Here is a 23,411-nt window from a genome sequence, read left to right on the forward strand (position 1 = left end):
TCAACAAATGTGTTATTATCAAGTTAATAATTCAACAATAATAGCTAATATTTGCATTCTTATTAAGGATTGATTCCTTTATGTGTATTATTTCCTTCATTAAACTACTTATTTCTCTTTAGGAATGATACTCCTCTCAGTGGGTTTGTAATGCTCTATGTAGTTTTTTTGCTTCTGGGTCACCAAGTGGTTACATCTTTCTGGACCTGGGTTATTTCTGGTGAGAGTATAAAGCAACAACATGGAGGAAGCATGAACAGCAAGGGCAGCTGGCTCATGTTCCTGCTTTTATTTTTATTTACTTATTTTTAAAAAACTTTTTATTTTTTATTATTTTTAAAGATTTATTTATTTATGCATACAAAAGCTGGGGTGTAGACCAGAGGTACAGGGGCTGGGGGCTAAGAGGATCCACCAGAGAGACTGGGGAGCAGAGCAGGCAGATCTACTGAAATTCACTGCTGAGGGGAGCAGCGGGCGAGGCAGGAGAGGTCTGCTGTGCCATGAGGGTAGCTCCCTGGCCAGAGGCAGGGATCGATCTTGTGCTGCAGTGGCTGGTGATAGCTTGATAGCACTGTCTTTAATCCCTGTGCCACCAGGGAGGCCATCATTTTCCTGCTTTAATGAACTAAAAGAAATTGTCCTGAATGTTGTCCTTGTTAATACATACATTAAAAACAAATACATTTTGGGCCTCCCCGGTGGCGCAGCGGTTGAGCACTGGGTTGCGAAGCTGCCCACAGCCTCTGCAGCGCTGGTTCAATCCCCGGCTGCTCCCCGGCCACCGGAGGAGGGTCCCATACGGTGCGCAGACCTCTCCTGCCGCTGCTCCCCTCAGCAGTGTACTTCGGTCCTTCTGCCTGCTCTGCTCCCCTCTCTGGCTCTGGTGAATTCTCTCACCCTCCCGCGCTTCTGACTGTACCCAGTGCTTGTATAAATAAATAAATAAATAAATAAATCTTTAAAAAACAAACAAACAAACAAATACATTTTTAGTACCTGAACACAGTTTGCTTTCTTAAAAGGTTAAAATTCTCCCTGTTATCTCATCTATGTAAATTATTTGTGCTGTAAACTTTTTTTATGTTGCCAAGGTAAACTTGAATTCATTTTAGTCTAATTCAATTTAATCCCTTATTATAACCTAGAAATGAATAGAATCCAAATGAATATGTAATTTTAGATGGTGTCTAAGGATTTAAGTTCTAGAGTATGAATTAGGTCACTAAAGGAGTTGGTGGATTTTTCCATTCCAGTTAAATTTTAAGTTTGTTTAAATACCCAACATTTTCCTAGTAGCTTTAAGTATGAACTTGGATAGATACAAGAGAATGGACTAACGTAAGGATTCTTACACCCGAGTTTCACACATGAGGTCTGTGGGCAGAATTTGCAGGGGTAAATGACCTTGCATGGAAAAAATATTACATTTTTGTTTTTTCTAAGCTCTGCTAAACTTTAGCATTTCTTCCAATTAGTGACAATTGAAGGTCTTTTATATCACATTATTATTAGAGCAGCTGTCGCAAAACATTGCACCTACTCATTACCACTCTGAAGCTCTAGTCAGGCCCTTGACTAGATCTTGGCATTTAATAGATGAATCAGGGGCAGGTCTGTTGCTGTGCCACTCATATTTTGAAACATTTTGATAGCTGTATTTCAATATCATTGGTTTTCTTTCTAAAAGAAAACCTTTTTGGTCTTGTGGTCTATTCCCCAGAGCCCGGTGCCTGAGGGCTGTTTTCGGCCACCCCTCCTAGGAAAAACTTTTAAGAGTTTACTTCTTGTAACAGGAATTCTATTTCACTATTCTCTTTAGAGTCCACATCTATCAGATAATTAAGAGAGGGTGGATGTGCATTCACGAGGGTCCTGGCCACTACCACCAGGACCTACAGCAGGTGTCGGCTGGTGCAGGAGGATGCCTGGCAAGTCAGGTTCTCATCGTAGGTGCAGGCAGCCACCCTGTCACCTGCCTTCATTCCATTCTGTTGCATCTCTGCCACCTATATACTGACACTCAATAAATACTCACAGACCAGATGCAGGTGTTCAGAGGCTCTTTCGGACTGCATCATTCAGGCTGCAACCAGAGAAGGGAAACTAGTAGGTGACATATAAATATTGAGAGGTATAGGGCAAAGCCTTGTTTTTGTTGATGGCGGAGGCTGCCTCAGCAAGTCCAAAATCCACAGGGCAGTCTGTCCAGAAGCTCAGGCTAAAAATCTGGGGCTAGGACTAGAGCTGTTGTCCCTGTCTGCAGGGAGTTCTCAGCTCTGCTTAAAAGACCTTTTAATTGTTCCAGCTTCATCCAATTTATCTAGAATAATCTCTTACATAAAGTCAAATGATTGCATATTTTTTTTGTTTTTTTTTATCTGTGGAACATTCCATGAATTTGCATGTCATTCTTGCACAGGGGTCACGCTGATCTCTCTATCATTCCAATTTTAGAATGTGTGCTGCTGAAGTGAGTACTGATTGCAAAACACCTTCCCAGGGACACCTCCATTAGCCTTCAAATGATGGATGCTAGAGACTAGACTAAGTTGAAAGGTCAAAAAGATGTGACACCAAAGTTACCAGTCTGTTGCCCACTGGCTTCCTCTTGGGCATTGACAACATGGCTAATCTCATGAATACTTTGGAGGATGTTGACTGAATTTGGCCTTGATTCTGCCTCTAATTTCAGTTGCTTTAACTAAATGCAACCCCTGAGATGCTGGTATGCAAAGGCTCACACAATCTGGAAGGGTAAGTGGCTTCTCTCTGATTTGCCAGTAGCAAGTGGTTATGTTAACCAAGGGGTGGGAACACTAATTTCAGTGATTTGATTCTGCTACAAGTTTTGTGGGGCGAGGGTGGGATGATGCTCTCTCCTCTGGCCCTGTAGACATTTTATGTTTGTTATGGTGGTTGAAATGCTGGATTTGATTTTTTAGTCCAGTGCCAGGAGCTTCATAGTAAATGAGGGGTGTGGTCTGGTAAGGGAAAATGGTTGTGGCTTGGCCTCTCCACATGCTGTCAGCACACACGTGTGCAGTAACATGTGAATGCGTCGTGTGGGGGCTGCCCCTGAGAAAGTGTGGGCAGTGATCTGGGGAGAGGAGGCGATCGACTGGAAATGAGTTCCTGCTGCTAACTATTACTAAGTTCTCTCATCAATCCTTCATTGCCCAGGACTATTCATATAGTGCCAGGCTCAGCAGCAGGGGTTTAGGATTCAGTAATGCACAAGACAAATGCTACTTCTGTCCTTTTAGAGCTCATTGCTGGGCAGTGTCAGTGGGTAATGATCATATCATTTGTATTTACTGAGGATTCCCATGTCCCAAGGGTGTAGGGGATGTGACGTGATAACATACACCTGAAGGCTGTGATCTTCTATGTCTAAATTTTATGCAGCTTTGTAAATCAATGTTGTCTCAAAAAAAGTGTGTGGGGTATGTAAGAAGGAGTAGGAGGTTAGTCTAAACTAGGGCTGGGGAAACTCCAGGGGCGGGAGAGATGACTAATTATTAATATCGATTCTTCTTTGGTGTCATGTCACTCTCTGACTCTCTTTTTCTGTCCCCTGTATCTTCGCCAGTGGCAGTCCCAGGCCACCACCTGGATGGGGGCGCTTCTCAGCCCCTCTGGCCCAACCTTTTGCCAAATTCTCTTAAATATTTAGCTGCTTGAAGGACACCTCCTCATGGAAGCTCTCGGGTGTTTCATAGGCGCAGCATTTGTAGAAGAACTCAGCTTTCCCATTCTATTCTCTCCTTTTCCTGTCCTGGATAACGTTGTCACATCTTTAAAGATAATGTTTCTAACTGAAAAAGACTTACTTAGGCCACACCTTACCTATTATGGGATGGCGAAAGTTTAATTTTTTAAAACTATCCAGAGACTAGCTTTCCATCAACTAATTATGACATACAATTTTTTTTTTAGTTGAACAGTCATTTTGATGAGAGTGAACTGAGCTGAAAATTAGTACCGGGGGGTATATTCTTAGGGACTCTGTCCCTGTGGAACAGATACACTGAGAGACATGGAAAAGCTCTGCAATGAGCTCATGTGAATGACTTCTGTGATGAAAATAGTTATATGAGGTAGTGCCAGGGATTTCAGGTTCACAGAGTATAATTAGGATTTTTTTCCCCGAATCATTGCACACTATAATTTCATCATTACCTACATCCTTTAATTATGGGCTCTAATTGCCCATTTTAGTTCTGTAATTAGATGTGAAGACATTAATTTTGTAGATATTACAATCAGCTCAAATGTAATTCTAGATTCTTTCCTCTATCCTACCTTCCAAAAAAATATATCAATATATCATTAAAAAGTTTGTGCATGGAAGGAAGGAGCCTTGAAGAGGGCAACTTTTGGGAACCAGTGGGTGTTTTCACACAGGGACCCTGCTTTGGGAACAACCAGAGGCCAGACCTTCCTCTGTTCCCCATGGGCTTATTGCTTTGTGTCAGAGGTCCTTGTTGTTCCAGGGCAGGGAAGAACTCCTCCATACAGAATTGGGATATATAAGGGAAACATCGATGTTTAATTGATCATGGGAGAGAAAAAAATTAAGGTTAGAGCAATTCTTGCTTTTTGCTTCTCTTGTGACTTATTAAAAGATGAGGCAGACCTCCCTAGTGGTGCAGGGGTTAAAGTCTCAGTGTTCTCAAGCTATTGCCACTTACTGAGGCTTGAGTTCAATCCCTGGCCGGAGAGCTAACCCACATGACTCTGCAGACCTCTCCTATCTCACCCGCTGCTCCCCTCAGCAGTGTATTTCAGTAGATCCCACTCTGCTCCCCACTCTGTCTCTGGTGAATCCTCTCACCACCCCATCCCCATTCCTCTGGCCTATCCTCCGGTTCTTGTCTGCATAAATAAATAAAATAACTCATTAAAAAATAAATAAAATATGAGGCAGTTTAGATTCATGGAATTTGTCCTTTTATTTTTTGTATGGGTAGCTCAATTATCAATCAGTCAATCTATCTATTTCTCTGTCTACCTACCCATCTACCTATCAATCATCTATCCATCTATGAGAGAAAGCAAGCTCCCTGCTCTGGGGTTTTGCTGTAAGAACACTAATCCTATCAGATCAGGTCCCCATCCTATGATCTCATTCGACCTTCATTACCTCCTTGGATGTCCTGCCTCCAAACATAGTCACATTAGGGGTAGGTCTTCAACATAGGGATTTGGGGGCTCCATAACACATGCTATGAGGTTCTGTATTGTGTGGTTATCTCCACTCCCCCTGGTCATCTCAAATCCAGCCACTCTGGATCTTTTTTGATGTCTTGACAAGGTCAAACTATTTTCTATTTCAGGAATTTTATGCAAGATGTTTTATTTGCCTGCAACAACCAGCCTCCCCCTCCTGCTAATCTTTCTCCTGTTGACTTCTGCTTATCCCTCAGGTCTCGACCTTCACCTTCTCAGGGAAGGTTCTCCTATCTGAAGACACCCTTATTAATCTCTGTTGTTGCATACCCTTAACTTCTTTCTCAAATACCAACATGGCTTCTAATTATGTCCCCCGATATGTTGTAAATTGCATTAGCTCAGCAACTCGTGAGCGCTTATCTCACTGTTAGGTTATCCAGCCTTTACTAGAAGCTGAAACATATTCAGTGCTCAATAATGTTGAAAAATGAATGAATGACTAACAGGTTCTCTGCCTCCTTGGAATTAATAATTGAGAGCCAGATTAACTACGTTTTAGAGGGTAAAGTATATGAACGGGGTAAAGTATAACATTTATCTTTTGGCAACAGCAGGCTGTCCCTTTTGCTTCACTATTTCACCAACAAATACTCGCCCTTGCTCCCCACCCCCGCCATTTGTTATTGTGGTAAAAAACACATAACATGAAAATTCCATCTTAACTATTTTTAAGTTTCCAGTTGAGTGGCACAAAAATATAATGTATAGACATCCCTGCCATCTATTTCCAGAGCTCTTTTTATCTTGTAAAACTGAAACTCTGTCCCTTTTAAGCAAAAACTCTCCACTTTCCTCTCCCCACCCCCTGGTACTCCCCAGTTTACTTTCTGTTCCTATGATATCCCTTTTATTTTTCCAGCTCTTTTGAACATATGACTTGTCAGAAGTCTGGGTTTAAGTCCTAGTTCTTCTGTTTCCTAGGGTTCCTAGGTGAAAAGCACCTTACAAAACTATTATTTGATAATTACATTGTGCTTCTTATTAATGCAGCTGATATCAATGCTAGAAAAACCCACAGAGCATTTTCTCTTTAGAACCACTTGAACTTTGAGGGATAAATAGTACACAACCACATTTCCACGATCAGGAACGGAGTGGAGATGACACTTCGCTCAGCAAGTGCTTCTTAAGAGTGGCTAGAGGTCAGGGCCCGCACTGGACAATAGGGATATGGGATAATTCCAAGATTACAGGCTGGAGGGGAAGTTAGTTGCATGTAAGCGAATGAGCTTAAGATGGGTGCTGGTGCGGGTGTACCAATTGCCACAGTGCAGCTGGGACCTCAGAGGACATGTGGTCAAGTGAGGCTGATGGCAGGGAAGGGTCATAATTTTGTCATTGGTGGTGAATCTACCAGTTAAAGGAAAAGATGAGCAAAGGCCTGGAGGCTGGAAAAAGTCTGGGGTTTTCAGGGCAATACAATTTACCCTGCTGAGCCTGGGTTTCAGAGAGAATATGTCAGGCTATAAGCTGTGCATGTAATTGGCATTCAGTTAAAATTTAATACATGGGGGCCTCCCCGGTGGTGCAGCGGTTGAGCACTGGGTTGTGAAGCTGCCCACAGCCTCTGCAGCATCGGTTCGATTCCCAGCCACCGGGTGAGGGTCCCACATTGCGCATAGACCTCTCCTGTCTCGCCCGCTGCTCCCCTCAGCAGTGTACTTCGTCAGTCTGCCTGCTCTGCTCTCCGCTCTGACTCTGGTGAATTCTCTCACTCTCCCCTGCTTCTGACTGTACCCAGTGCTTGTATAAATAAATAAATAAATCTTTTAAAAAATTTAATACATGGATGACTAGAAATGTAAAGGACAGGGAAAAGCTGGCTCAAGCTATTTGGGCAGGCAAGATCATGGAAGGTGATGGAAATGGAGAGGTGGTCAGTGGAGTTTGCTTTAAGAGAGAAGATATCTTCTGGTTTGAATTTTAGAATTTCCTTTTACAGAACAAAGGATGGAATGGAGAGGAGACTGAAGCCATGAGCACAGACAGGAGGGCAGGTGACTAAGTATTTGGGGGGAGCTGGAAGTGTAGATTGGAAGGGCGCTCAGAGATTGGTGCAATGCAGGGAAAAGTCCACCCTGGCTCAACAGTGGAAAGAGGTAGAGGGGACAGGATGTTACTTGTGTGTGCAAGGGCACTAGAGTGAGTGTGTGCATGCATGAGCACAAATTAGCAGTCCAGCGTGATTTCTACCACTTCTTCATTTGTCCTAAAAGTTCACAGAGCACTCCTTATGCCTGATCACATGTTCCAAGTCACACGCAGAAACAGCTCATCCCGGTAATTCCATCCTGACTCACACTATCCACTTCCAGCCAAGTGAATTAATTGCTCCCTCCTTCCGCTCACACAGCACTTTCCTCCATCACACTCGTCACACCACCATTCTCAGGAGTTCATATGATACTTTCTCCTTACTAGATTGTGAAGTCCTTAGGAATGGGGAAATATGCCAATCATCTTTCTATATCCAGAGCCTAACTTATTCGGTTCATAGTAGGTTCTCCGCTGATGTTTGTTGACTAAGTGAAAGGAAAAGCAGTTAATTTCTAGCTTATCTAGCTCATATGTAAGCTCTCAAAGGCAGTCTCATTAATGCTTCCTGCTCTTTTTTGGAAATACAAGAATAACAGTTATCGTGTAACATAAATTAAGAACCTAGTATATGATAGTCACAATGCCAAGTGCATTATGTACAATGTTTTTAAAAGTCCTTGGAGGTGGGCCTTGAAAGTGGCGCAGTGGTTGAGTGCTGGGTTGCAAAGCTGCCTGCAGCCTCTACAGTGCCAGTTCGAGCTCCGGCTGCTCTCCGGCCACCGGAGGAGGGTCCCACATGGCGCGCAGACCTCTCCTGCCGCCCGCTGCTCCCCTCAGCAGTGTACTTCGGTCCTTCTGCCTGCTCTGCTCCCTGCTCTGGCTCTGGTGAATTCTCTTACCCTCCCGTGCTTCTGAGTGTACCAGTGCTTGTATAAATAAATAAATAAATCTTTAAAAAAAAAAAAAGTCCTTGGAGTTTCCAAAATCCTAGCAGATAGGTAAATATCTACTCCCTTCTACAGATGACAGAGAGGGGCTCAACAACATTAAGAAACTTGCCCAGTCACACTAGAAAGTAGGCATTTGCGAGAAAGAGCCATTTGCAATAGAATACAAGACCCGTGCTCTTAAGATTCTGGAGCTTGCTATTCCCTATGACACCTCTTCTCCAGCTCCTTCATTTTTGAACGAAGGGAAAGGTCAGTGCTCTCCTGGTGAGAAATAAAAAGGCTTAATTTGGTCAAAAGGAAATAGTGTTTCCTCTGTGCTCAAGGGGATTTGGCCAATCACAGAGAGGAAACCAAAACCAACATTTTCCCAGTAACCTGGGCAGTTTGGGCAGCTCCAGCTGCAGCTTGAGCTGGGTCCCAGGAGGCAGGAAAAATGACAATCATTCAGTTGAGATCCAGGCTCATGATGTATTCAGGACAAAGATTCCCCTCCCCTCAAACATTTGCCTTTTTATTTTTTTCTCCAGGACTCCAGCCAGGAACTTTTTTACCTGAGGGAAGCCACTTCCAAACTCTGTTCTGAAGTCATTAAGAGTCTGCTCTTTCCTGCTCTGTTAGTTAATAGGATGGATTTCAACAAAATGACAAGGACTTTTCTATCACCAGATTCTCTTGCACCTAGCTGGCATTCAGTTAATGCTCTTTGTGAATGGGTCCTAACAGGCTGGTTACTCTTTGCTGGGCTCCATTCATGGATAATCACAATCAACTTTTCCAGGCTGCTCAGCTCTAGGCCCCAATGGGTTTTTCATTGTTGTGAATAACCCAGGGGAAAGAGGAAGCTCAGAAGAGCCACTCTGACATCAACAGGTGGAGGTAAACTTTGGAGTTCTCCTTGCTTCTCCTGCCTGTTTCTCCTGCCTGATTTTGCTATTCTCTCCAATTTAGATGACTCATCCACACAATATTTTTATTTATTTTTTATTTTTAAAAAAGATTTATTTATTATTTATATAAGAATGGGGGTATAGGCCAGAGGCACGGGAGGGTGAAAGAATTCACCAGAGACAGAGTGGGGAGCAGAACAGGCAGACGACCAAAAACACTGCTGGGGGGAGCAGCGGGTGAGACAGGAGAGGTCTGCTGCGCTATGTGGGTATCTCCCTGGCCAGATGGGAATTGAACTTGCACTGCAGAGGCTGTGGACAGCTTCACAGCGCTGCGCTCAATCTGCTGTGCCACTGGAGAGGCCCCACACAATCTTTTTATTTAGCAATAGCATCTCCCAGGCAGCCCTTAGCCCTGAGAACCAAACAGAAGCAAAAATGGGGGTGTTATGAATTTTGGGGAGAAGCCAGTGATTTCAGGACTCTGGGTAAGTACCCTATTTCTGAAACCACTTCCCCATCTGCTGGGAATTAGCTTCATTCCCTCAGATTTGGCTTAGATCCCCACATTAGATACAACTTCATCACCTCTCCCATTGCATGTTATTTAGACCTATGTGTTGATGCTTGGGAAGAGGTTTCGTGGTTTTTTAATTTAGAGAAGAGAAATCATGAGTCTGGACAACTTATAGGGAAGAGGGGACTGCATTTGGTGAAACCTTAAGTCAATAAAGGTCATACATTGAGGAGACACTGAATTCTACTAGCTGAACACCTTCTAGTCTTTTCTATGAACACAGAATTTCATATAATTAAAATTTCAGAGCTAGAAATTTCTAAGAAAATACAAGTCCAGCTCAGTTCAGCCAAGGCCCTGCTGACTGTTGTTAGGGACTTCAGTCTGGATCTTTCTAGCAGCCGAATCTTGATCCTCACAAATGAGAGCATTGGAATCTGTTTATTGCTGCATCAGAGCAAAGTAGAATGGAGAGAACATTGCTCTGGTGCCAAAAGTTCTGGTTGAAACCAGGTTTTAGGCCTGAACTCTGGTTCCCTATTTTCTGGATCACCTCGAGAAAGTAACTGCCGTTTGCTGTTGATCCATGAGGACTTGTCTCTTGGGCATTATGCTCAGCAAAGTAAGCCTGACAGAGAAAGACAAATACAGGACCCCCCCCCAACCCCACAAACTCCACTTCACTGTGGTTAGAGCACAGAGAAGCCTCTTGGGTCAGGTCCAGAGCAGGCACACGGACATCACCACGGGTCTCATGATTTCACTCATATATGGAAGATAACTAATCAAAGCAAATGAACAAGCAAAACCAAACCAAAGACAAACCCTTACTTACAGAGAACAGAGGGGAAGTTGGTGGTCCCCAAAGGAGAAGAGAATTGGGGTGTATGAAATTAGCAAAAGGGTTCAATTATATGGTGATATATGGAAACTAGACTTTGGATGGCGACTTTGATGTAGTGTTTACAGATATAGAATTGCAATGCTGTGTGTCAGTAGCTTGTGTCATGTCAGAAAGCAGCATCACCTCAATAAAAATTTCTTTCAAAAAATATTACTACTACATAGTGGTAGCAGCGACTGGTTTAACATGTGCTGTTTCAGCCTTGACACAGGCAAAAGGTTTTTCTGGGACACAGGGTAAAATCTCATCCCTACGGTCTTTGACTACAATTTGGTTGATCATTTTGTATCATTTACAATTGTGGATTGATTGAGAGGCTCTTGCTGTTTCTTTTTTTGTTTGTTTTTGCTGGTCCCAGATTTGCTCCTTTCTCTGGAGACAGAGTTCATTCACCAGATCATTTTGTTCTTCTATTTTCATTAATTAGACCACTCAAACCCACCAGGCGCCAGACCATGCAGAGATGATGAGGTGGTAGAACAGGAATGTTCCAGGCACAGCGATGTTCACAGCTGATGGGAGCCATGATTGTGTGTGGAACTCTGCTCCTCTGCCCTGAGTCATTTTATTAGTGGCTTCATTTCAAAGGAGGAAAAGTTACTTTTGGGTCCCTCTTGGAACATTCAGGGAACTCTTGGTAAATCCAGGAGAGCCCATGCTACAGCCTCATGAGACCCGTGGTGATGTCTGTGGGTCTGCTCTGGACCTAACCCAAGAGGCTTCCCTGTGCTCTAACCACAGTGAAGTGGAGTTTGTGGGGTGGGGGTGTCCTGTGTTGGTCTTTGTGGCCTCATTGAGCTAAACACTGCTGCTTTGTTGACTCAGGTTGAGGTATGCCTCTCCTTTTTTCATTGGCTGGAGACTCCCCCACAGTCACTTGGTCTGCCGATGATCTTGGTCCTTGCTGCTCAGGCCCTCGGGGATCATAAGGAGAAGCAGCAGCCAGTTATGACTGGACTCCTTGGCTCCAAGTACTATTGGATCAAAAAGGCACAGCCGATGAACAGGAACTTCTCTCCCTTGTGAGACGGAAGGTCCTCAAGCAGGTAGATCTTTTAGAATATGTACAACTTGTGTCAAACACAACTTGATGGATGAGAACTAGCAACCTGCTTGCTAGCTAGCCCAGGATGGTGAAGCATAGTGAGTGTAAGCAAATTCCAACCCCACTGCTTTCTGGATGCATTATCTTAGGCAAATAGGTCTCAGTTTTCCAATTTGTGAAATGAGTATATTTTGAAAATTTTGAGGATGTTGTACTGAAGATTAAATGAAACACATGTAATTGCTAATATCATGTTTGGATCCTATAACAAAGTTTAACACAGTGTTTTAAAAATATGACCCAACGACATGTTTTCTATAAGAAACTCACTTCAACTATAATGATACAGGCATGTTGAAAACAAAAGGATGAGAAAAGGAAATAAATCAAAAGAAGAAATAAAAAAATGGAGAAACATACTATGTTCATACATTGGAAAACTCAATGTAGTAAAGATGCCAATCCTCCCCAAATTGATACAGGTTATCAAAATCTTAGCATTTTTAAATGAATATAGGCCAAATTATTCTAAAATTTACATGGGAGCTCAAGGAAGTAGAATAATTGGAATTATTTTGAAAAGGAAGAATGAAGTGGAAGTAACCACATAGATTGTGTGGCACCAACAGGATAGACCAAAGGAACACGACAGACAGTCCAGAAATAGAGTTACACCAGTGCCCTGTGAGTTATTTTGCAAACTATCTCTAAAGTTGGATTCGGAGGTCCCAACTTTAGGTCTCAGAACTGCTCTTTCCTTACTGTGTGGTGTTGGACTAGTGAGTTTTTCCAGTTTTGAAAGTCTTTGATTTTCTGATTTTACATCATTCAACTTTTTCAGCCTTAGTTTCCTTGGCTATTTAGTGGGGACTTCCTATCTTCTATGCTTTTTGACCTTCTGCTTGTCAAGTGTTGACAAAATAAACTTTTTTCATGTGTAAGGAAGTCCACAAGCCAAAAGAATTATTACATTATACTCCATGACCTTGAGACCTTGACTCTGTGCCTCTGAAGACAAATGCTAAGAGCTTTAGTGTAATTTGTTAATTTGTTTTTTTCTTCCCAACTAAGACCAACAATTCTTCATTTGAACTTTTCAAGGCGCCTGAGAAATGGGACTCGTTTTTGTGGAGCTGTTTTTAGAGCTCTCTAAGACCCAAATCTCCAGGTTTGGTTCTGTGAACTTCTGAGAATGTCTGGAAATTAGAGATTTTACAGCTATGTCAGAACTCTGTTTTGTAGTAGAATACTTGCGCTTGTGTGGGCAGAAAGCTCTTGAAATGATTTGACCAACTACCAACCCATCAGCCAAACAGGACTTTATATAAATTCATGTTATGGGGGAATTGAAAGTCATATATTTGGAACTTAGATACACATGTACTCACACACATGCTCAACCTCCCACATGCACATACACAGATTAGAAGCACCCTTAATATCAATGCCACCTTATGTCATTACTATCATATATACAATTAAAGCCAAGAAAGGCAAATTTAAATATATAGATGTCAATAATACCCAAACTTAAGCTGGACCACAAGAATTTTTCCCTGTTGAACTGGTGAGGCAGTATGGTGTAATGGTTAGAAACATGAACACTAGACCGAGACAGACTGGTGTTCTTTCATAGAAATGTGAACACTAGACAGAGAAAGACTCGTGTTCTTTCATAGACTTTAGGTATAGAGTGGGACAGTTGAGGATCTACTGCCTTAGAATAATTTCTCCATACAGTTTCCCATGGTGCTGTTGCCACAATACACCTTCCAATTCTCATTTCTTTACCAGAGTCACTAAAATACAAATACGTTTTGAGAAGGGTCAGCAGAGAAATTTATATGTTCATTAGAGTGAGAGGCAGTTTGGAGAGTGGAGTTAAGGAACTGAGTCTAATCTTAGGGCTCTTGTGAACAAGATGTTTAATTGTGGACAAGTCCACAGGTGTCCCTCAACCTTATTCTTTTCTGTACATGAAGAGGCAGTACCGCATACTTGGTGAGGTCCTTTCCAGCTCTGATAGCTGAGACAGTCTGCTTTATGGATGAAGAGATGATTTTAGCAACATAAATACTATGGATGCTTAATGATAGTATTTATTGAACATGTTTTCTTGCTAGTAGCCTCTTTTCTAAGCCTTTTGCCCTATTTAACTCTTGCAGTAATGCTATGAAGAAAACTTTATTATTTGCATTTTAAGATAAGGAAACTGAAACAGAGAAAAGTTAAGTGATTTTTGCCTAAGGTTACATGGCTTTTTTTCTTCTTTTTCTTTTTCTTTTCCTTTTTTTAATTTTTTTAAAAAATTTTATATTCCCCATACAATTGCAACCCCTTATTTTGACCCCAATCCCTTCTTTCCCCGCCCCCCCCCATAGTGTGTCTCTGGGTCATAGTTGTTTGTTGATTTTGATTTTTTCTTTCTTATAGTTATTCTTTTTTCTGGTCCCTTATTTAGATTTTCTAAATTCCCTCTATGAGTGAGACCATCCAATATTTTTCTTTTTCTTTCTGGCTTACTTCACTGAGCATGATCCCTTCCAGCTCCATCCATGTTGCTGCAAATGGCATGAGTTTATCTTTTTTGATTGCTGAGTAATATTTCATTGTGTATATGTACCACATCTTCTTGATCCAGTCATCTATCTTTGGGCATCTGGGTTGTTTCCAAATCTTAGCTATTGCAAATAGTGCTGCTATAAACATAGGGGTGCAGGTGCTCTTTGGAATTAATGTTTCTGTGTCCTTTGGGTAATACCTAGGAGTGGAATTGCTGGATCATATGGCACATATTAAAAAAACTAGCAACAACAAATGTTGGTGAGAATGTGGAGAAAAAGGAACTCTCCTGCACTGCTGGTGGGAGTGCAAACTGGTCCAACCAGTATGGAAAGCTGCGTGGAGATTCCTCAACCTATTAAATGTTACATGGCTTTTGAGTGGCAGAGGTGGGATTCAGATCCAGGTCATGAAGAGGTCTCATACATGTTATCACATAACAACCCCAGACAGTGGTAGGCAAATAATAACTAATAATAATAGTAGTACTAGTAGTAGCAGTAGTAACTGTGTCCTATAAGTCTTCCATCTTCCATCCTCAGCCCTCTCACCCCCTGACCTATAGGAGGACTTGGAAATTCATACAGATCCCCAATAAACATTTATCATTCTTGTTGTTCTTGGATGATTATAAAAATCTGTTGGATTAAGTTGATTTCAGCCTCCTGGTTTGCTAGAATATACATAAGCTGATTGTGTCGAGCTTCATTGTCTTTTTTTTTTTAAAGATTTATTTATTTATTTATACAAGCACTGGGTACAGTCAGAAGCGCGGGAGGGTGAGAGAATTCACCAGAGTCAGAGCGGGGAGCAGAGCAGGCAGAAGGACCGAAGTACACTGCTGAGGGGAGCAGCGGGCGGCAGGAGAGGTCTACGCACCATGTGGGATCCTCCTCCCGTGGCTGGGGAGCAGTCGGGAATCGAACCGGCGCAGCCGAGGCTGCTGGCAGCTTTGCAACCCAGTGCTCAACCGCTGCACCACCGGGGAGGTCCCGCTTCATTGTCTTTTGTTAAAGTTGTCTACATGAGGTGAAATTCTGGTTAGGCCAAAGGAGGGCTCCTGATGAGCAGGAAGAGGGAATATCTGAGTAAGGAGAAGACAAAGAGGCTGCCAGAGCATACCATTTTCTTCAGGTCAAGAACATGTGGCCGAACTTTAAGGTCTGACAATTCAGCCTCCACCCTAGCCTGGCCAACCTTTTCTCCCACACTGACAGATGTAGACTTTCTGCTCTAGTCAGGCCAGCCCGGGCTGGGAACACATCCCTGCCTCACCTCATTTGGCTCTCCCCACTTGGAAAGCCCTTCCCTTTGTCTCCATTTCTGGGCTTTGCTCATCCTTCTTTAGGAACCATTCTTGTTGGAGTTCCCAGTCATGGAAAGCATCAACCGTAAAGGAAAGGATTGATAAAGTGGATTACATCAGACTGAAGAATTTATGTTCATCAAAAGTCACTGTTAAGAAAAGGAAAGGCAGGGCCTCCCTGATGGCACAGGGGTTAAAGACATCACTATCAAGCTACCGCCAGCCACTGCAGCACAAGTTCGATCCCCAGCAGGCCAGGGAGCAACCCACATGGCTCAGCAGCCCTCTCCTGTCACGCCCACTGCTCCCCTCAGCAGTGTATTTCAGTAGATCTGCCTGTTCTGTTCCCCATTCTCTCCAGTGAATCCTCTCACCCAGTCCCTGCACCTCTGGCTTACACCCCAGTTCTTGTATGCATTAATAAATAAATCTTTAAAAAAGAAAAAGAAAGGCAAAGGCAAACAACAGAATCAGAGGAAATATCTGTAGCTCTTATAATCAATAGAGGGCTAGTATTCAGAGCACCTTAAAGAACTCTCCAAAGAGACTTGAGCAGGAACTTCTCAAGTACGGATTTCCAAAATGGCATCATGAAAAGATGCTACCTCCACAGCAGACAAGGATTTAAACCTAGGCAGTTCAGAATTCCCATCTGGGGGCCTCCCTGGTGGCGCAAGTGTTTAAGACATAAACTGTGAAGCTGTCCGCAGCCTCTGCAGCACGAGTTCGATCCCCTGGATGGCCAGGGAGCTACCCACATGGCACAGCAGACCTCTCCTGCCTCACCCGCTGCTCCCCTAAGCAGTGTGTTCGGTCTTTCTGCCTGTTCTGTTCCCCACTTTGTCTCTGGTGAATCCTCTCACCCCCCCACACCTCTGGCCTGTACCCCAGCTCTTGTATACATAAATAAATAAATCTTTAAAAAAAAAATTCCCATCTGTATGCTGGACCTCCATCCTATGCTACCCACTTCTGCTAGGCTTTGTAGGGCATAAAGTAACATAGGTGTGAGGGGGGTGAGAAACATAAGGTCTTCCCCTGAAGACTGACTCATGGCTGTCAGTGACTTAGATCTTTGGTAGTTAGGTTTACTTTAAGTTCTGGAAAAAATCTCAAGTGTCTTTTATAAGCCATGCTTCAAGGCTTGTTTCAGGCTAGTTTTCCAAAGGACATACCAAGATCACGGAAGACAGTGCTAACACATTAGGGAATAAGGTCATTTAGCCCCATCTTATCATTTGTGGTATAGTAATAATGGCCATTGTATATTAAACACATTGGTGAACTGGGTACTCTCTAAACACTTCCCAGTGTTTCCTTACTTTATGCTCATAAACACTCTATGGGCGTTGACTATAATTACTCTCATTTTATGGAAGAAGAGACAGAGGTTCAGGATGTTATATAACCCATGCAGAGTCACACAGCTAGTATGTGGCAGGGCTGACATAGAAACTCAGCGGTTTGGCTCCAGAGTCCATGTCTTTAATTAATCACCACTCTAGGGCCTCCCCGGTGGCGCAGCGGTTTAGCACTGGGCTGCAAAGCTGCCCACAGCCTGTGCAGCGCCGGTTCCATCCCTGGCCACCGGTGAGGGTCCCACATGGCGTGCAGACCTCTCCTGCCGCCTGCTGCTCCCCTCAGCAGTGTATTTTGTCAGTCTGCCTGTTCTGTTCCCCACTCTGGCTCTGGTGAATTCTCTCACCCTCCCATGCTTCTGACTGTACCCAGTGCTTGTATAAATAAATAAATAAATAAATCTTTAAAAAAAAAAAAAACCAACCCATCCAGTTTGGCCATTTGTATATTAATTTGCAGATGTCTTATGTAAATAGGTACCTCACCTATCTTTCTGTGTGCTCTTTGTCCTTTTCATGAAACTAAAAAAAAAAAAAAAAAAAAAAAATTAACCACCACTCTAGATTGGAAAGGCCACTGGGTTTGGGATTAGGACACATGTGCTAGAAAGATGTCAATGCGTGCAGTGGTGGCCAAGTCAGTGTTTTCTATGGTTCTCATTCATTCATTCATTCATTCATTCATCCAACAACTATTTATAGCACACTTACTGTGTACTAGGCATTGTTATCATTGAGCACATGTTGGTGCCTAAGATGGACTTGGTCCGCACTCTTGTATACAGCTGAATCTTCCGTTTCTTCATTTGCAAAAGATGAGATCTAAAGTATTTGAAGAATATTTTTTACCAATACATTGAAAAGGTATGCCTTTTTTTTTTTTAAAGATTTATTTATGTTTCTACAAGAACTGGGGTACAGGCCAGATGCGTTGGAGGGTGAGAGGACTCACCAGAGACAGAGCAGGGAACAGAACAGGCAGACTGATGAAATACACTGCTGAGGGGAGCAGTGTGCAGCCAGGAGAGGTCTGCCGCGCCATGTGGGTTGCTCCGTGGCCAGTGGGGTTCAAACCGGCACTTGTAGAGGCTGTAGATAGCTTCACAGCGCTGTGCTCAAACACCTGTACCACCAGGGAGGCCCCGGCATGCCATTTTTTGTAAATGTAAAACATGACACCATTGCCAATGTGTTTTGACATTTCCAAGTATGTGAATTATGACTGAAAAGAAAAGTGAAGCATTTATAAAATTGAGTCACTTTTGTCCAAATCGCACACACATCCCTCCCCAGCCCTCGGGAGATTCTGATGTGTTGGCTCCAGAACCCTGGCTTTCTTTTAGGGACGAACATACTTGTTCTAACAACAAAGGGACCACATTTACTGGGGTTGTGTCTGTCTAATTTGCATTCATTCTTTCATCAAGTTTTGGCTGTTGGGTTTGTATGCAAATACAACTTTATAAATTCCTTTGACTGAAGACCCCCGTCACCGCACCACGTCTGACATCTCCTCTCCTATTTCTGGAGGACCTATGTGGGGGGTGCTGGTTAGCCTGACCCAGAGCATTCGCAGTCTCCTCCTTTCACTAGTCCTGTGACTTAGATGAATTTTTGACTCTAGGAAATATCTGGACTGTTTACTCTGAGGTGATGCTTGTAGACCTCTTAGGAAAACCACTGGCTTATAATCACCTCCTCTACTCCTGCCTCTGGAAGGGTTGCTTCTCTAACTCCTCCTCTTGCCCTTGATTATTCACCTACCCCCCACCCCCGTTATTTCCTAATTGCTTCCTGGACCCACTGATAACCACTCAGGGACTGTGTCTCTGTGCTCAGTGAGGTGAGCGAGTTTGTGTGCTTGGTGCTGTACTAAAGGTGTAGAGAGAAAGATTCTTTTTAAAAAAATTTATCTTGACAGGAACACTTAACATGTGCTACACCCTCTGAATAAATTTTATGTGTACAACACATCATTGCTGAGTGTAGGGACAGCAGTTCTCTAGAGCATAATCGTGTCACTCAGTGGAAACTTCATGCCTGCTGATGAATAAATCCACTTTCTCCTCCCCCCAATCTGTGCTACCATTCCAGTCTTCAAGTTTATGAATTTGACTATTTGAGATACTAATATAAGTGATCATGCAGTATTTTTCTTTCTGTGTCTGGGTTATTTCACATAGCATGATGTCCAATTACAATGAGAGGAATTGATTTACTTGGGGTTTGAAAAGAAGTGATTTCTATGAAAAAGAAGTGCAACTTAATTCAGCAAACATTGGCATGGAAACAGTGCTGTCCTTTAGAAATGAATAAAGCCAGTGTCCACGGATGTGCTGTAAATGTTTAGTAATGGGCTTTGCTTGGGCGACGGGTAGCCTTGATTTGCTAATTTCCATAGTGTAAAAATACTCCTATGATAGTTGATACTCCAAGCTACCAACACCATGTCAGTGGCTTGTAGAATTCTTGATAATGTAATGGTCAGCTCTCCTAAGGTGGCCCTGCATTGCATCACCAGTGTCTGCTTTCAAAGCCTTGTCAGTTTAGAATGGAGCATAGATAATTTGCAATGCAGTGGGATAAGGTCAGAGAGAGCAGTATGTGTCTTATAGGAGGTGTCATTGGGGATATTCATTCCTTTCTGAGATGGGCACATCCACATGGCAAGCTGTGAGGACAGCAAAGATAGGTAAGGAAGACCTTCAAGGATGTGGAGACAGGCCCTTCAGAGCAAACCTATAAAGCTATGAAAAAATCAAGTGTTATTCCATATAACATGTGGATGAACTTCATACATCTAATACAGAATTAAAGAGCCCCACACAAAAAATACAAATGGAATTATCCAAATTTATGTGAAGTCCCCAAATAGGCAAAACTATTAATGGGGTTAGAAGTTAGCTTACTGGTCACCTTTGACCTCCGAGGTGGGTAGTGATTGGGAGGACCATGTTGGAGGAAGCTTCTGATGAGATTGATTTGTTGTCCTGAGTGGTGGTAATGTGAGTGTGTACCTTGTTGTGTGTCTTCTGTTTTCACTAAGTTAAAAACAAAGATGCTTCTGAATGAAAGTCTTAGAGAGGTGAACAAGTGTTTTTTCTAGACCAGCTTTGTGTTTTGTCTTTCAGTGTTTCCTACAGTTGTTAATGTAATCATTAAACAGATATATTGAGAATGACCATGTGCCAGTGTTGACCTTTAGTAAGAGTGTAACAAGTTGGTCCCCAGGAAAAGTGGAGGTTCCAGGCCCCAACCCAAGGTGGAGCTAAGCATGGAGGAGAAGCTGGAGAGGAGACTGGGGAGGAAGGAAGAAGATGGAGAGCAAGGAGAAGACTGGAGGAGGCACAAGGAGCAGAGAGACATGTAAAGAAGTTACACTTGTTTCTTGGTCTTGAACTGGATGAAACGGCTGTGGGTGAGAGCTCCGCGGGGAGGTTAACAATGGCAGCTTTTATCTTGGTTTTGATTTTGTGCCTCTGTCCCAGACATGCAGGGCCTCTTCTGCCCCCTTTCTAAGGGTCCCCACCAGCAGGTGCCTTAGACGTGTGGCAGGCTTTCAGGCCGCTTTAGGCCAACCCTGTTTGACTAGACATTTACCCCTGAGGGGATAACTTTGGGTGCTTGATTTGGAAACTATTCTATCTGTTCTTTCACTTCTTTTTATTGCACACTATTTGTATTAAAGTTCCTATGCATAAGACTATGCTTTGTCTTGATGTGGCGATGGCAGAACCTACTTAGTTTCCCAGGAGAGACCCAAATCAGGGCTTTGATTCAGTTTTAAGGAGATTGAAAGCAGTTTTCCTGCCGTGACTTATACCTACCCTATTTTAAAATGACTCCATGTTTTTGTTAAGTCTCTTCAGTTCTTTGTAGATTTTTGTGATCAGTCCTTTATCATTAGTGTTGTGTGCAAAAATTTTCTCCCAATTGGTGGAGTGTCTCTTTGTTTTGGTTACTGTCTCTTTTGCTGTACAGAAGCTCTTTAGTTTGAATGTAGTCCCAGCTGTTTATCTTTGCCTTCACTATCACTGTTTTGGGTGATGTGTCTGTAAAGATGTTGCTGAAGTGTATGTTATGTAGTGTTTCACCTATATTTCCTTCTACATATTTTATGGTTTCAGACTTAGGTCTAGTTCTTTAATCCATTTTGAGTTGGTTTTTGTGCGTGGTATGAGGTAATAGTCAAGCTTCATTCTTTTGCATGTAGCAACCCAGTTTTCCCAGCACAATTTATTGAACAAACTTTCTTTGCTCCATTGCATATTCTTTGCTCTTCTGTCAATGATTAGTTGACTGTAAATCTGTGGGCTTATTTCTCAACAAAAACAAAGTAAATAATCCAGTCAAAAAATGGGCAGAAGAGTTAAAAAGAAACTTCTCTGAAGAGGAAATGCAAATGGCCAACAAGCATATGAAAAAATGTTCAACATCACTTGTAATCAGGGAAATGCAAATCAAAACTACCATGAGATACCATCTTACACCAGTGAGAATGGCACATATTAAAGAAACTAGCAACAACAAATGTTGGCGAGGCTGGGGAGAAAAAGGAACTCTCCTCCACTGCTGGTGGGAGAGCAAACTGGTCCAACCACTATGGAAAGCTGTGTGGAGATTTCTTGACCTACTAAACAAAGAGTTCCCATATGATCCAGCAATTCCACTCCTAGGTATTTACCCAAAGGACACAGAAATATCAATTCCAAAGAGCACCTGCACCCCTATGTTTATAGCAGCACTGTTTACAATAGCTAAGCTTTGGAAACAACCCAAATGCCCAAAAATAGATGACTGGATCAAGAAGATGTGGTACATATACACCATGGAATATTACTCAGCAATCAAAAAAGATAAACACATGCAATTTGCAGCAACATGGATGGCGCTGGAAGGGATCATGCTCAGCAAAATAAGCCAAAAAGAAAAAGAAAAATACTGGATGGTCTCACTCATAGCAGGAATCTAGAAAACTTAAATAAGGGACCAGGAAAAAGAATAACTATAAGAAAATATCAAAATCAACAAACAACTATGAACAAGAGACACTCTATGGGGGGTAGGAGGTGGGGAGGGGAGGGATTGGGGTCAAAATAAGGGGATTGCAATTGTATGGGGAATATAAAAATAAAATTTATTTTAAAAAAACAAACAAACAAAAAAAACCAAAAGGGCACCTGCACCCCTATTTTATAGCTGCACTATTTACAATAGCTAAGCTATGGAAACAACCCAAATGCCCAAAGATAGATGACTGGATCAAGAAGATGTGGTATATATACACAATGGAATATTACTCAGCAATCAAAAAAGATAAACACATGCAGTTTGCACCAACATGGATAGAGCTGGAAGGGATCATGCTCAGCAAAATAAGCCAGAAAGAAAAAGAAAAATACCAGATGGTCTCACTCATAGCAGGAATTTAGAAAACCTAAATAAGGAGAGACAAGGAAAAAGACTAATTATAATGAAGTAAAAATCAAAATCAACAAGCAACTATAAATCAAAGACACACTATGGGCATGCGAGGAGGGAGTAGGATCAAAACAAGGGAGGTTGGAAATTGTATGGAGACTATAACCAAGATGAAAATGCATATATTGTGCAAAAATGAAAAATCATGTAAAAATATATAAAATTAAAAAAATAATAAAAAAAAATAAAATGACTCCATGATGTCAGCATTCATACCAGGAAACTATTTTAGATATTGAGCATAAAACAGAAAAATATTTCTGCTCTCATGGAGCTTATGTTCTCACAGGGACAGAAGTCTTCACTCAACATTGTAGCCAAGTTTTTGGAAAAATGCCACCTTTAGGGAAATGACATCATGGAAGCATGTCCTTGCATAAGGAGTAAGAGAATAGAGAGTAATGGAACTGGATGAGGATTTGGGTACCAAGTGCTTGTGAGTTTAGATAGTATTTGAAGAAGCATCTGGTAGGCAGTATTTGAGCAGGAACCCTGAATAAGGTGACACAGTGAGCCTAGAAGGTATGAGAGGGAAGAACATTCTGGGCATAAAGAATATTAAGTACAAAGATCCTTTGGTGGGGTCTCCAGCTTCCCACACTAGAGACTCATTTTTGGCTTTTCTCTCTTCACCCTTGTGTTCAAACCAAACCATCAAATCTGTTTGACTCTGTATCCTAATATCTGTTTTTCTACTTTTTCTCCAACTCCACTGTTGGGGTTGTGAAAGTGTCTAATGCTGGCTGCCCATTTTTCATTTTCCTGTTCCTGATGGAACTGACCTCTGTGCTCAGAACAACAACTTCTATTTTTCTCCCTGGGCTCATGCCTCTGGTGCCACCTTCCATGACCAAGTTGCACCAAAATGATTCCATTTCCCCAGATGATCTCCAAGCCCTCTGGTCTCCGGGCCTTTCTACATGAAGCCGTCCCTTCCCTCTCTAATTCTCATCTCAGGCTTTGTACATCCCAAGATCTTTGCTTCTCTGTTGACTCTGGGAAGTTTTCCCTCTCTCATAGCCCCCTTGCGTCTTTCTGTAAGTGCCTTTTCTGTTTCTCCAGCAAAACTCTAAGACAGAGTTGGGAAGGGCAGCAGGCCCCCAAGTAACATCTTGGTTTATGAGAAAAA

At 42.4% G+C, this 23,411-nt stretch overlaps 1 protein-coding gene and 1 non-coding gene across 3 annotated transcripts in view; one reads left to right on the forward strand and one right to left on the reverse strand.

Annotated features, from left to right (window-relative positions):
- Positions 1-23,411, forward strand: part of DDR2 (discoidin domain receptor tyrosine kinase 2) — a 138,414-nt gene that overhangs the window by 30,310 nt on the left and 84,693 nt on the right. The gene's annotated exons all lie outside the window — the stretch shown is intronic.
- LOC119242417 (U6 spliceosomal RNA) lies at positions 2,378-2,481 on the reverse strand. Its single transcript, XR_005124432.1, has one exon. It is a non-coding gene; the product is annotated as a U6 spliceosomal RNA (small nuclear RNA).

Source organism: Talpa occidentalis, unplaced genomic scaffold (assembly GCF_014898055.3).
Source record: "Talpa occidentalis isolate TD23 unplaced genomic scaffold, MPIMG_talOcc4v2.1 talOcc4.12, whole genome shotgun sequence".
In the NCBI taxonomy this organism is placed as follows: Eukaryota; Metazoa; Chordata; class Mammalia; order Eulipotyphla; family Talpidae; genus Talpa; species Talpa occidentalis.